Source organism: Nomascus leucogenys, chromosome 9 (genome assembly GCF_006542625.1).
Source record: "Nomascus leucogenys isolate Asia chromosome 9, Asia_NLE_v1, whole genome shotgun sequence".
Lineage (NCBI taxonomy): Eukaryota > Metazoa > Chordata > Mammalia > Primates > Hylobatidae > Nomascus > Nomascus leucogenys.
The window spans coordinates 65,406,784-65,420,819 of record NC_044389.1 but is presented as its reverse complement, the minus strand read 5'-3'; positions in this window follow the sequence as shown (position 1 = coordinate 65,420,819).

Below are 14,036 nucleotides of genomic sequence, written 5' to 3'. Positions count from 1 at the left end.
TGTTGCTTAAGATCAGTTGTTTTTATACTCAGAATGGAAATACCTGATCTTGGCTAGCTTTGTTGGTTACATTTATTTCATTTAGATTTCCCTCCATGAGGTCAGCAAACTATCATGTTCTTATGTAAACTTAGGCCAAGGCCAGAGTTATAGTCCCTAGGTTGCTAAGGCTTATCATGTGTTTGGTAAAAGGTGATTGCAGGTTCTCAGATGAGGTTTCTTTACATGGGATAGAATCAGGCAGAATGGCTGGATGATGGAGAAAGCTCGGGGTGCAGGTTTAAAAGAAGTTGTAGAAAAGAAAAGTTCCAAAGAGGTGGTTTCTGAGGAAGTCAGAGGGTCCAGGGCCAAAGCAGTCCTTAATGGGTGAAGGACTTATTTGGAAAGTCGGTGTGACAGACACATGGATGCCATCTACTTCTAGGTTGCTGGTAGGCGGTACTAAATATGCACAATATTCCACAGCTCACTGAGGATTTTAAAATTATAAGCATAGGATTTTATATTTTGGGGTGAAAGAATTATCTGGAATATGGTATTGGGGTTTTTGAAAAAGCCAAATTTCACAGTCTTAGTAACTTAAAAAGAAAAACTAAAAGGCACTTCATGTCTAGTGTGTGGCCCTTCCGAAACTTACGGTCATCTCTCCCACTGAAATCAAGGTATTTTCAAATGTGGCTAAATGGGGATGAGAAAACACGGGTAGGACTTTCTTGGTGTGTGGTATGTGTGCATTCTTTGAAGAGCCCAGTTGCTTCGGGGAAACAGCCAAGAAAATGGTCAAGATTATGTTTAGAGGTTATTTTATTGGGGATTTTAGGAACTAATAACATCTTGAGTTATTTTTAGTTCAGGGGGAGGTGGAAAGGCTTGCAATTATGAAGTGCTTTGTTGTAGCCTAATATCCATAAGGGAAACTTAGACTGTAGACATAACTACAAAGCCAGTGCAGTTTTTGTTTTCTGTATGTTGTTGGGGGAATCAAGTTTTTACATATAGCAAGCACATGGCCTCCCTGACGTCAGGATGCTTTGGTTAGGATCTGTATTTGCCCTCAATTTTGTTGAAATCTTTTTTCCTTCTTCCACTTGAAAAATTCCAAAATATAGTTTATTGAATCATTCATCACTAAAAATTTGTTCCTTTTTCACTACAGGCAGTTCACACAAGGCAAAAACTATTAAACAGTTGGTTTTAGTGTGTCATGTAACTTTGCTGTATATCAAACTAATTTTGACAGGTTTTCATCTTAAGCCTCAAATCATGTAATTAATAATTTGCCTGTTTATTTATGACCTAATTGTGATTCTTTTATTAACAAAAGCTAATGGGAAAAGGATCCCTGATTAATAAATAAATAGATAAATCACACATACATAAGTATATATATGTGTGTGTATATATATATATATATATATACACACACCATACATTGTTACATTGTTAATGGCAAAAAATGGAAACAGATATTTATCAGTAGGGCTATGGCTAAATAAATTGTGACACAACCAAATTATGGAATATTATTCAGCTGTTAGAAATGACTGCTCAGCTCATTTTTTGAGGCCCTGATACCAAAACCAAAGAAAAACATCAGAAGAAAAGAAAACTACAGACTGGTATGTCTTAGGAATATAGATAAAAAAAATCTTCAACAACATATTAACAATCCAAATCCAGCAGTGTATTGAAAAGATTATACATCATGGCCAACCGGAATTTATTCCAGGAATGCAAAATTGATTTAACATCTGAAAATCAATCCATGTAACACATGAAATTAACCCATTTATGCCTGAAGTTGCAATTTTTTTAATTTTTGCAACCAGACCTTGGCAATGACCTTAAGCAGTAGGATATAAATAACTCCCACATACTTAGGGTTCCAATAATGGAACACTAGACTTCAATAGGCTAATAGACTTAAGGACAAAAGTATGATCATCTCAATAAACATGGAAGAAAGAATTGACAAAATCCATCACCCCTTCATAACAAAAGCACTCAACAACTAGACTAGAAGAGTATTTGTGAAACTTGATGAAGGCCACCTACAAAACACCCCACAGCTAACATCATATTCAATGATGAAAGGCTGAAGGCTTTCTCCTAAGATCAGGAACAAAATAAAGATGTCCATTCTTGTCACTTCTATTTAACATTGTGCTGGAGGTTCTAGCCAGGGCAATTAGGCAAGAGAAAGAAGTAACAGCATCCAAATTGAAAAAGGAAGATGTAAAACTATCTCTATTTGCAGATGACATAATCCTGAATATAGAAAATCTTGGGGAATGCACGCGCACACACACAATACCAGAACTAACGAATAAGTTTAGCAAAATTGCAGGTTACAAGATCAACATACAAAATCAATTGTGTTTCTGGCCAGGCGCAGTGGCTCACGCCTGCAATCCCAGCACTTTGGGAGGCTGAGGCGGGCAGATCACTTGAGGTCAGGAGCTCAAGACCAGCCTGGCCAACATGGCGGAATCCTGTCTCTACAAAAAATACAAAAATTAGCCAGGCATGGTGGTGCACACCTGTAGTCCTAGCTACTTGGGAGGCTGAGGCAGGAGAATCTCTTGAACCTGAGAGGTGGAGGTTGCAGTGAGCCGAGATTGCGCCACTGCACTCTACCTTGGGCAATGGAGTGAATGAGACTCTGTCTCAGAAAAAAAAAAAAAAAAATTAAATTGTGTTTCTATACACAAGCAACAAACAATCTGAAAACAAAATTATAAAAAACAATGTATTTATAATAGCATCAAAAAGAATAAAATACTTAGGAATAAATTTAACAAAACAAATGCAAAACTTATATCTGAAAACTTCAAAACATTGTTGAAAGAAATTAAAGAAGATTTAGATAAACGGAAAAAAATTCCATGTTCATGAATTGGAAGACCAATATTGTTAAGATGGCAATATTCTCCCAACTGATCTACAAATTCAATACAATTCCTAGCAAAACAACAGCTAGCTTCTTTGCCAAAACCGATAAGTTGGTTTAAGAATTCATATGTAAATGGAAGGGACACAGAATAACCAAAATAATTTTGAAAGAGAATAAAGCCAGAGAATGTCTTAGTCTGTTTTGTGCTGCTATAACAGAATAGCACAGAGTGGGTATTCTGTGAACAGAAATTTATTGGCTCACTGTTCTGGAGGCTAGGAAGCCCAAGATCAAGGAGCCAGCATCTGACAAGGGCCTTCTTGCTGCATCATCCCATGGCAGAAGGGCAAAGAGAGGGCAAGAGGAGCAAAAAGATGGGAGAGAAAAAGAGTGCAAAAGAGAGCAAGAGAGAAAGAGTGCATGTGGGCAGGAGAGCAAGAGGGGCAGATCCCTTATAGCATAATCACCTCCCATTAGGCCCCACCTCCCAACATTGTTGGGTTGGGGAATTAGGTTTCTAATACAAGCTCTTTCGGGGACACATTCAAACCATAGTGAAGGACTCAGACCTCCTAATTTTAAAACTTACTACATTAATCAAGGCAGTGTGGTGCTGGCATAAGGTAGACAGATAAATCACAGAATAGAATTGAGAGTCCAGAAACAAACCTTCACATTTATGGTCAATTGATTTTCAACAAGGGTGCCGAGACAGTCCAATGGGGAAAGGAAAATCTTTTCAACAAATGGTGCTAAGCCAACTGGATAACTCCATGCAAAAGAATAAAGTTGGACCCTTTCCTCATGTCCTACACAAAAAATAACTCAAAATGGATCAAAGGCCTAAATGTAAGAGTTAAAACTATAAAACTCTTGGAAGAAAGTATAGGAGTAAATCTGGCAGCCTTGGGTTAGGCAAAGTCTTCTTAGATATGACACCAAAGACATAAGCAACAAAAGAAAAAATGTAGCTAATTTGGACTTCATCAAAATAAAAAACTTTTGTGCTTCAAAGGATATCATTATAAAAGTGAAAAGACAACCAGAATAATAGGTTGTCATATATATATATATACTTTTTTTTTGAGTCAGTGTCTCACTCTGTTGCCCAGGCTGGAGTGCGGTGGTGCAATCTCGGCTCACTGCAACCTCTGCTTCCCGGGTTCAAGCAATTCTGCCTCAGCCTCCCCAGTAGCTGGGATTATAGGCGCCTGCCACATGCCCAGCTAATTTTTTGTATTTTTAGTAGAGATGGGGTTTCACTGTATTAGCCAGGATGGTCTCGATCTCCTGACCTTGTGATCCACCTGTCTCTGCCTCCTAAAGTACTGGGATTACAGGCGTGAGCCACCTCGCCCGGCCAGGTTGTCATATATTTGATAAGAGACTTGTATGAAGAACCATCACAACTCAATAGTCAAAAGATAACTAAATTAAAAATGGGCAAATATCTGAGTAAACATTTCTTCAAAGAAGATATACGAATGGCCAGTAAGCACATGAAAAGGTGTTCAATATCATAGCCCTCAGGAAAATGCAAATCAAAACCACAATGAGATACCACTTCACTCATTAGGATGGCTATAATTTTAAAAAGACTTAATGGACAATAACAATTGTTGGCAACTATATGGAGAAATAGAAATTCTCATACACTGCTGATGTTAATGTAAAATGGAGCCTCCAGGACAGTGAGCCAATAAATTTCTGTTCACAGAATACCCAGTCTGTGCTACTCTGTTATAGCAGCACAAAACGGACTAAGACATTCTCTGGCTTTGTTCTTTGGCAGTTCTTCAAAAGGTTAAATATAGGGTTATTGAATGACCCAAAAATTCCACTACTATATATAACCAAAAGAAATGAAAAGGTACATCCACATGAAAATATGTACATGAATGTTCACAGCAGCATTATTTCTAATAGTCAAATGATGGAAACAACCCACATGTCTACCAACAGATGAATGGATAAAAAAATGTAGTACATTCTTTCAATAGACTCTACTATTTGGCAAAAAAGCAATTAAGTACTGATGCATGCTACAATGTGGATGAATAAGTTAAAGAATCCAGAAACAAAAGATCATATATCATACAATTCTCTTTATATGAAATGTTAAGAATGGGAAAATCCATGGAGACAAAAATTAGTTTAGTGGTTGTCCCTTGCAACCATTAATCTACTTTGGGGGGAAGTGGGAAATAATAGGTATAGAATAATAGGACTGATAATAGGTATCGAATTTCTTTTTAAGGCAATGAAAATGTTCTAAAATTGATTGGGGTCATAACTGCCCAACCGTGTACATCTACTAAAAATCATTGAATATACCATTAAATGGATATATTGTACGGTGTATGAATTATATCTTAATAATGCTGTGATTTTTAAAAAATAAATGAGTTAAATTTCTATGTATTGACTTGGAGGGATGTCCATGGTATACTTTTAAGTCAGAAAAGAGAGTTCTATAGTAATATATATATATCATAATCCCACTTTTTGTTTTAAAATGTGAATATATGTACGTACATGAACAAATTTTCAAAGGATGCATACCAGACTGTTCATACTGGAGGTAGGAACAAAGGGGTTGGAGACAAGGGGAGATTATTAACTTTTTATTACACATATTTGGATTTTTTTCACTTTTTTTTTGAGACGGAGTCTCACTCTGTCACCCGGGGAATCTTGGCTTACTGCAAACTCCGCTTCCTGGGTTCAAGTGATTCTCATGCCTCAGCCTCCTGAGTAGCTGGGATTACAGGCACGTGCCACCACGTCTGGCTTATTTTTGTAGTTTTTAGTAGAGAAGGGGTTTCACCATGTTGGCCAGGCTGGTCTCGAACCCCTGACCTCAAGTGATCCACCCACCTCGGCCTTCCAAATTGCTGGGATTACAGGTGTAAGCCACCGCGCCCGGCCTTTTCACTTTTTTTTAGAAAAAAACTTTAGGGAGTTGATTAATTTATAAAAGTTTTGATATACTAGTTGAAAATAAATTCCTTTGACCAAAGATATTAAAAACTCAGGAAAGGATCCACCAGCATCCATGTAAGATTGCAGCAACTGAATTTCTCCCTGTGAATGACATTCATACAAGGTAACTCTGTTGATTCCTACAGTTGCAAACACTAATGGATCTCCTTTTTTACTGTGCCAGTTAAACTGAACTCCAAACATTTGTTGGTTATGATCTTCCTGGAGACTGTTTATACATTTGAGAGAATATTTGCATTTCTTTGACTTCCATTTTCCCTTTCCCCAACTTTTCCTTTCAGGTGCCTTTGGTGTGTTTGTAGGTGTATCAGAGCATTCGGTGTTTGTAACACTTTCTATACTGACGGCATCATCCTCATCTCCAGAGAGGTCCGGGTTGCTGTTCTCATCACTGCTTAGCTTCTCAGTTTCACTTTTTAATTGGGCATGTAGAACATGTACTTTTTAAAAGTGAAATAAAGAAAGAACATCAAATCATTGAAAAAAAGAGTGGGGACAGTAAGAAAGGGAGATTGGAGCAGGGAAGAGAGTGGAGGCTGAGGGAAGGAAACAGGGCAATCAAGCATACTAAAGGTGACCAGGACTTGCCCTAAAAGAGTAGAAATAAAAAGAAGACAGATTCCCAGGATGTTGTAAAAGTAGGATTAAGAAATAGGACTTAATTCCTAAATGAAGATGAGATCATTTGAAGAGAAAAAGAGTTCTTGCTAACTCCCAGATTTCAGGCTGATCTACGAATAAGGAGGCTTCCTAGAGTGTGGTTTTGAACTGGAGGTACTGGCTGGCTGATCACATAAAGACACAGGATGGATAAGTGGTTTGCAAAGAGATACCATTAGACAGAGGGACAGACCAGTGTTAGAAGAGATAGGACCACGCATAGGATGTTGAGGACCACGTCTGCACAAGAGGAGCTTCCTGTGAAGGAATATGTGAGAAGCAGTCAGAGAGGAAGAAGGAAATCCAGGAGATGGCAATGACAACCCAGGAACAAAAGGATGGGTGAGTTTCGAGGAGGACAACCAGGTGTCTCTGCAGCAGTTAGAGGAACTCAGTGACCAAAGGGTCATTCACTGTAAAGCTACAAGGAGCATTTTTGACAGAGGAGGTGTGGAATTGAAAGATTAATGGGGGCTGAAAGTAAAGCAAGGACTGGAAGTAAAGGGGAGGTGACAACTTTTGAGAATTTTCTCATCAAAGGGAAGGGAAGTGATGAAATTGGAGCTTGACTAAGAAGGCAGGATCTATGGAAGGTGTTTTTAGGATGGAGGAAATACACGTATGTTTGTAGTCTAAGAGGAATGACCACTTGAGAGGGAGGGATCAGGTACCAAAAGAGAGAGTATTAGGAGAGGACAGAATAAAGATAACAGCTGATAGAGTTTGGCTTGGAAATAAAGTTGGAAACCTTTATCTTCTAAGAGGGTGGAGAGAGAAAGAGAGATGATAAAAAGATACTTTTTGGTGGAGAGAAGTTGATAATATTTTCCAAGAGACCCCAATCAGGGATGACATTTAAAATATGTAACAACCAGTGCAGAAAGGACACCAGCCTGTCAGACACTGGCTACCCACCTCAGCAGATCTAGGAGGCCTCCTTCTCCATTTACTGTTAACTCTTTAGTTGCTGGATCATAGCAAGGTCTCAGGGTAAAGACTGGGCAGTTGGGTGGCAGAGAGTAGAGTGGGACAATAAAACAATCAGGTTGAAGAAACATCACTTGGTTAGAACTTTAAAAAACTGAATAAGAATTACTAAAAGTCCTCAAAAACAGCCATTTGTGGCAAAAAGGATATCATACCATAAAATGATTAGTCATTAGCTTCTCTAATTTAGAAGGTTTTTTTAATCAATAGAGAATGGATGACTTCCATAAGCTTAATGCATGTTGTCAAAAAGTCCAAAGAGGGGACTGATTAAAATCAAAATTGCTCACTCTTTGGGCTTATTCTCTTGTAGCAGACAAGAATCTCCTAGTTAAAATAGGGAAAATGGAGTAAAATAGGGAAAATTTCAGTGAATTTCAGAACATAGGATCTGGTTTTCATTTGTGGCTCTTCCTCTGAACACCAGTCGCAGATGGCTTTGCAACTCTGTTTCTCACTGGAGGAGGATGGCAGGAGTGATACAGGACTCCAGAGAATACAGGAAAATGCTCGGGAATTCCCAGATCACAACTGTCAAGTGTATAATATGGAAACTGTCACCAAGGTAACATGTCACCTCCAAAGGAAGGCACCACTGTGCTTGTCAGTACCTCATTTTGGAAATAGTTCTTCCTTATCACTCCAAACCATTGCAGCGATCTCACACCAGATATGCTGGTCTGATGGCTGCTCACCTGTGGAGCAGTCTGAAAACTTGGTCCTTGATCTGTGGTGTACTGTAGCCTTTCCAAATAGAATTTTCTTACTGAAAGAGGCCGTGGCAATCATCTTATCCAGGCCCTTTAGAGAGGAGGAAACTACAGCTTATTTACAGTTATTTACAGACAGTTATTTAATAGAAGGCTAAGCAACATTTAGATTCCTGGCTTTTTTAATCCAGTATCCTTATTTCTAACTTGCTTGTTGGAAAGCTTAAACTATAATTTATAAACATACAAAGGGAATTTCTTGACACATATGACATGCTAATAATTCAGGTAAGATGTCAGAATGAGACATCCTCGGAGATTTTAAGATATAATATGGAGTGCATTGTATTTGAATGGATAGCTGATATGCTGACCCAGCTGGGCTCATGGGTACATTCAGAATGCAGCTTTATTTTCTTCCATTAAATCTGCTCTGTGGGGCCAGTTTTCCTGCCCCTCAGATGACTGAATACACAGGCCCTATGACATTTTGGGTTACTCCCAAATAATTAAAAGGCCTCTGATTACTTTTAGCCAAAAATTCACTCTCATTTCAGTAATTAATATGCTTAGTACAGGTCGGGCGTGGTGGCTCATGCCTGTAATTCCAACACTTTGGGAGGTCAAAGTGTGTGGATCACTTGAAGTCAGGAGTTTGAGACCAGCCTGGCCAATATGGTGAAACCCCATCTCTACCAAAAATATTAAAAATTAACTGGGCATGGTTGCGCATACCTGTGATCCCAGCTATTTGGGGGGCTGAGGTGGGAGGATCACTTGAACTGGGAGGCAGAGGTTGCGGTGAACCGAGATTGCGCCACTGCACTCCAGCCTGGGTGATAGAGTTAGACTCCATCTCAAAAAAAAAAGGTTATTAGAAGAGATAAGATACAGGCATAACTTGGAGATACTATAGGTTCGATTCCAAACTACTATAATAAGGAGAATATTTCAATAAAGCAAGTCTCTCTCTCTCTCTCAAACACACACACACACACACACACACACACACACACATGCACACACATATATATATGCATGGTACAATTTGACCCAGAAATCCATTCTTAGGTATATACTCAAAGGAATATAAATCATTCTACCATAAAAACACATGGACCTGTATGTTCATTGCAGCACTATTTACAGTAGCAAAGTCAGGGAATCAACCTAAATCCCCATCAACAGTAGACTGGGATGGGCGCGGTGGCTCATGCCTGTCATCCCAGCACTTTGGGAGGCTGAGGTGAGTGGATCACTTGAGCTCAGGAGTTCGAGACCAGCCTGACCAATGTGGCGAAACCCTGTCTCTACTAACAGCACAAAAAATTAGCTGGGTGTAGTGGTGAGCGCCTGTAATCCCAGCAACTCAGGAGGCTGAGGCAGGGGAATTGCTTGAACCCAGGAGGCAGAGGTAGTGGTAAGCCAAGATTGTGCCACTGCACTCCAGCCTGGGCGACAGAGTGAAACTATGTTTCAAAAAAAAAAAAAATAGACTGGATAAAGAAAATGTGGTACATATACACCATGGAATATTATGCAGCCGTAAAAAAGAATGAGATCATGTCCTTTGCAGCAACATAGCTGGAGCTGGAGGCCATAATTCTAAACAAATTAATGCAAGAACAGAAAACCAGGCACCACATATTCTCGCTTAGAAGTGTGAGCTAAACATTGAGTACACATAGACAGAAAGAAGTGAACAACAGACATGGAGCCTACTTGAGACTGGCAGGTGGGAGGAGGGACAGGATTGAAAAAATCCCCATTGAATACTATGCGTTTACCTGGGTGACAAAATAATCTGTACACCAAACCCCTGTGACATGCCATTTACCTATATAACAAACCTGCACATGTACTCCTGAACCTAAAAGTTTTTTTAAAAATATGTGGTACAGCAAAATAATCTTAAAAATTCCACACTTCGGTGGGAAAAGGTGGGTAATGGTAGGCTTCCTGTGTTTTCCTTCCAGCCTAGTGCTTCCACCTCCTTCTACGCTCACCGGCTACCCGGTTCCTCCAGGATGGAAGAGGGGAAAAGAGAGCTGAGGAGCCGGAAAGGTGTTGGATGGCTCTCGCTACCATGGCTACCTCTGGCCATGGCAGATGTTTCCAGTTGATGCTTTCTCTTATGATCCCTGTGATGGGTTTGTTGGACATCGTTTACCACAGCCACCCTGCTGGGGAGCTTCTCACCACCCATTCATCCCCTTGGCATGAGCAGGTTCATTTTGCCTCTGCCTCATCGCTTTAGAGTCTTGCCCTGGACCCTACACATTTGGAGGCAAACCTCTGGCCTCTTTCTGCAGAGACCCCTGCCTTTCCAAGCAATCCTCTTGGGTACAATCAAGGTCAATCCTGCCGTATGTCACGCTCTTAGACTTGTCTTCTGTGAGAGTAAATTACTTCCCTAACCACAGTCGCTACCTGATATTCAGGCCACTTTTGCTAACTCTGGTCCTTTAGGTTTCTCAGGCATGAGCCAGGCACCAGTCCATGGTATTCCTCGAACTGCAGGGGACATCCACGGAGCTCTCCAAGAGGTCTTCCTGAACTCTTTCTCACTAGACTTCAGGTGAGAGAAAAGCCCCTTCCCCTCCCTGTTAAGTGAAGAGAAAGGGCCTCTGAGAACACGTATGACATGTAAACAAGAAATTCAGGAACACTCCTTTGCAAATCCTACGTAGTAGTACAGAACCTTGTTTGGAATGTGAGTGTGGTTGACAACTTTATCTGAGGCCTCTCTAAACATGGGAATAAAATAAAGGCTTCCATTTAACATCCTGTGACCAGACGTACTCTCACTATCGTTCCAATTGCCCTTACAAGGTTTTCTTTAATAGGCAGTTTTGATAACAATAAAATGCCATTCCAATGACTTTCTATGATTTTTTTTTTTGGATGGAGTCTCGCTCTGTCCCCAGGCTGGAGTACAGTGGTGTGATCTCGGCTCACTGCAATCTCCGACTCCCTGGTTCAAGCAATTCTCCTGCCTCAGCCTCCTGAGTAGCTGGGATTACAGGCATGCACCATCACACCCAGAGAATTTTTTGTATTTTTAGTACAGACAGGGTTTCACCATGTTGGCCAGGATGGTCTCCATCTCCTGACCTCGTGATACGCCCGCCTCGACCTCCCAAAGCACTGGGATTACAGGTGTGAGCCACTGCGCCCAGCTGATTTTGTTGTTTATCAAAGACTACTTGGATTACCAGTTGTTGGATAAGGTTTGGCAATAACTTTGTTATACAGAGATTTTTATTATAATGAAAGTCATTGCAATTGGACCAGCAGCAGGGATTTCCAGAATCCCTGAGAGCGTTATTTATGAGCTGTGCTTCTCAATTCTGTTTTTTCAAATGAATTAGGGAAGTGATTTGAATCATAAAATAACAAAAACAAATTGACTGCCCAAGAGAAAGAAAATGAGCAAGAATATAAAATTTCTTTGTAATTCTAAATGTTCTGTAGTGGTTTCAGTTAGATAATAAATTCATTTACATCAGGAAATCGCCCCCCCGCCAACTCAGATAGATGGATGTTTGTGCTGTTCACCAGAGTTAGGACATCAGCCTTGTAGAACAACATGGTCTTGAAATTAGGATGCCTCGTTGTGGTTCTGTAGAATGTTGAGGTCTCTGAGTATGGATCTCCATTTGACACTAAATTTTACAAAGTTTGTGGCTGGCGTCTCTTTCTGGGCCTTACGCTCTGTTTCTTCCATGCCCCAGTCTCTAACTCTGTGCTTGGTCTTTCCTCACAGACTGAATCATTTTGGAGCATATCAACAGATCATTTAAAGGTACAAAATGAATATTTGTATGCATTTTTTAAAAAGACAGCCAGTTGTGTTCAAACTCCTTACCATTGGTAGGACACACATGAGAGTTCTGAGATAAGAGGAAGAGAGTTCACATATGAGAGGGCAGAACCAAGCTCAGTGGTGTAGGAGTTCTTGGGAACAGGGGAAGTGCTGCAGATGTTAGACAGAGAACCTAAATCCTTCACCGCCAATGGCCATTCCAGAGATGGCCTTTGAATTGGAGGCAGAAGTGGGACAGACCTTTATTCAATGTCACATTTTATAATGGACCAATGTGACAACCTCTCAAGTGATGCCAAGGCATAGCACATACTCCGAGAGCTAGCTTCCTATAAAAAGGAGTAAGAGGCCAGGTGCGGTGGCTCACGCCTGTAATTCCAGCACTTTGGGAGGCCGAGGCAGGCAGATCACGAGGTCAGGAGATCGAGACCATCCTGACTAACATAGTGAAACCACGTCTCTACTAAAAATACAAAAAAAATCAGCCGGGCGTGGTGGCGGGCGCCTGTAGTCCCAGTTACTTGGGAGGCTGAGGCAGGAGAATGGCATGGACCTGGGAGGCAGAGGTTGCAGTGAGTGGAGATTGTGCCACTGCACTGCAGCCTGGGCGACAGAGCGAGACTCCGTCTCAAAAAAAAAAAAAAGAAAAAAAAAAAAGGAGTAAGAAGAGGATGTAGGAAGATCCTCGCAAATATGTGCTTGCCTCATCAACACAACAATTCCTCGCTCTCACTCCCCAAATACTTGGGACCAAGCTGCCTTGGGGCCTTTACTGGTCTTTGTGAGGTAGAAGCAAGTGCTGGCTGGAAGCCTTCAGAGATTCATTTAAAATTCACCCCCCAAAAAATACTCAAAAGAAAAAAAGACAACCAGTTCTGGAAAAGTATTTCAGTCTTACACCCATATATGATTTAAAATATCCAAGGTCATATTGAGTACACGGTGGACAACAAATTTTAACAGATGGGATACCAAGAAAAAGGCACAGAAAAGCCCATGTTTTGCTTGTACTCTCGAAGCTTCACTCGAACTCTCATGACATTAACAGAATCTGCTTATAGCAACCAACTCTCCTTCATGGCCAGCATTTTAACACACAATTTCAGCTGGTAATATCACTGTCAGGAATGTAATTCATTTTGCTTTTTGGGTTTATTTGGAGGGACATTTTGGAGATGAAGGCGGCGGTGATTTAGTGGTGCTGAGGAATGGCACTGAGCCTGCGATCTTCACAAACTCAAGTTGGTTTTTTTTAGGAAACACAGGCCTGGCTCTAAATGAAAATGAAAATGTTGAAATACATTAAACCTGGTGCATGGATTCTCAATCCTTCCACAAAAAATGGGGGAGGGGAAAGTAAGGGCATTTTACAAATTGGGAGCCCTATTCCCAAGAAAGGGAGTGACATGGCATGGCCATGTCTGAATCACCTGCGGTTCTTTGTCAAAATACCTATGTTCTGGTTTCCCCCGCCACCTCCAATCAGGTTTTGACTCTGGGTCTGAGGTGAACCCAGGCATCTCTATTTTTCTAAAGCCCCCACTGGTGATTCTGATGTGAAAACAGAGTACCACTTCTGTGTTTGAGGGACAGCTAATTCTTTGGTTGGATCTACTTCTGAAAGAATGAATTGGAAGGTCTAGCTAGAGGACTCTTTCCGTTATTGCAGAGAGAAATGAATGGCATGGGGACAGGGAGTAGAGGTATCATCAGATGAGGGGTTCATGGATGGGCCTCAAGCAATCTTAACTTCGGGGGAGTCAGACCACTTTGAGGGTCTGATTAATGTGCAGTTACTCTCTTCAGAAAAATACATATAAGCTAATTCCCACAAAATTGAGCATATACTTCCAAGGGAGTCTAGGCTAAGATTCAGTTTTTGCTTTTGCTGTTTTAATTGAATGGCTAACAGTCCCACTCATTAAAATAAGGAAAACAAGAGAAGGCAAGATCCCTG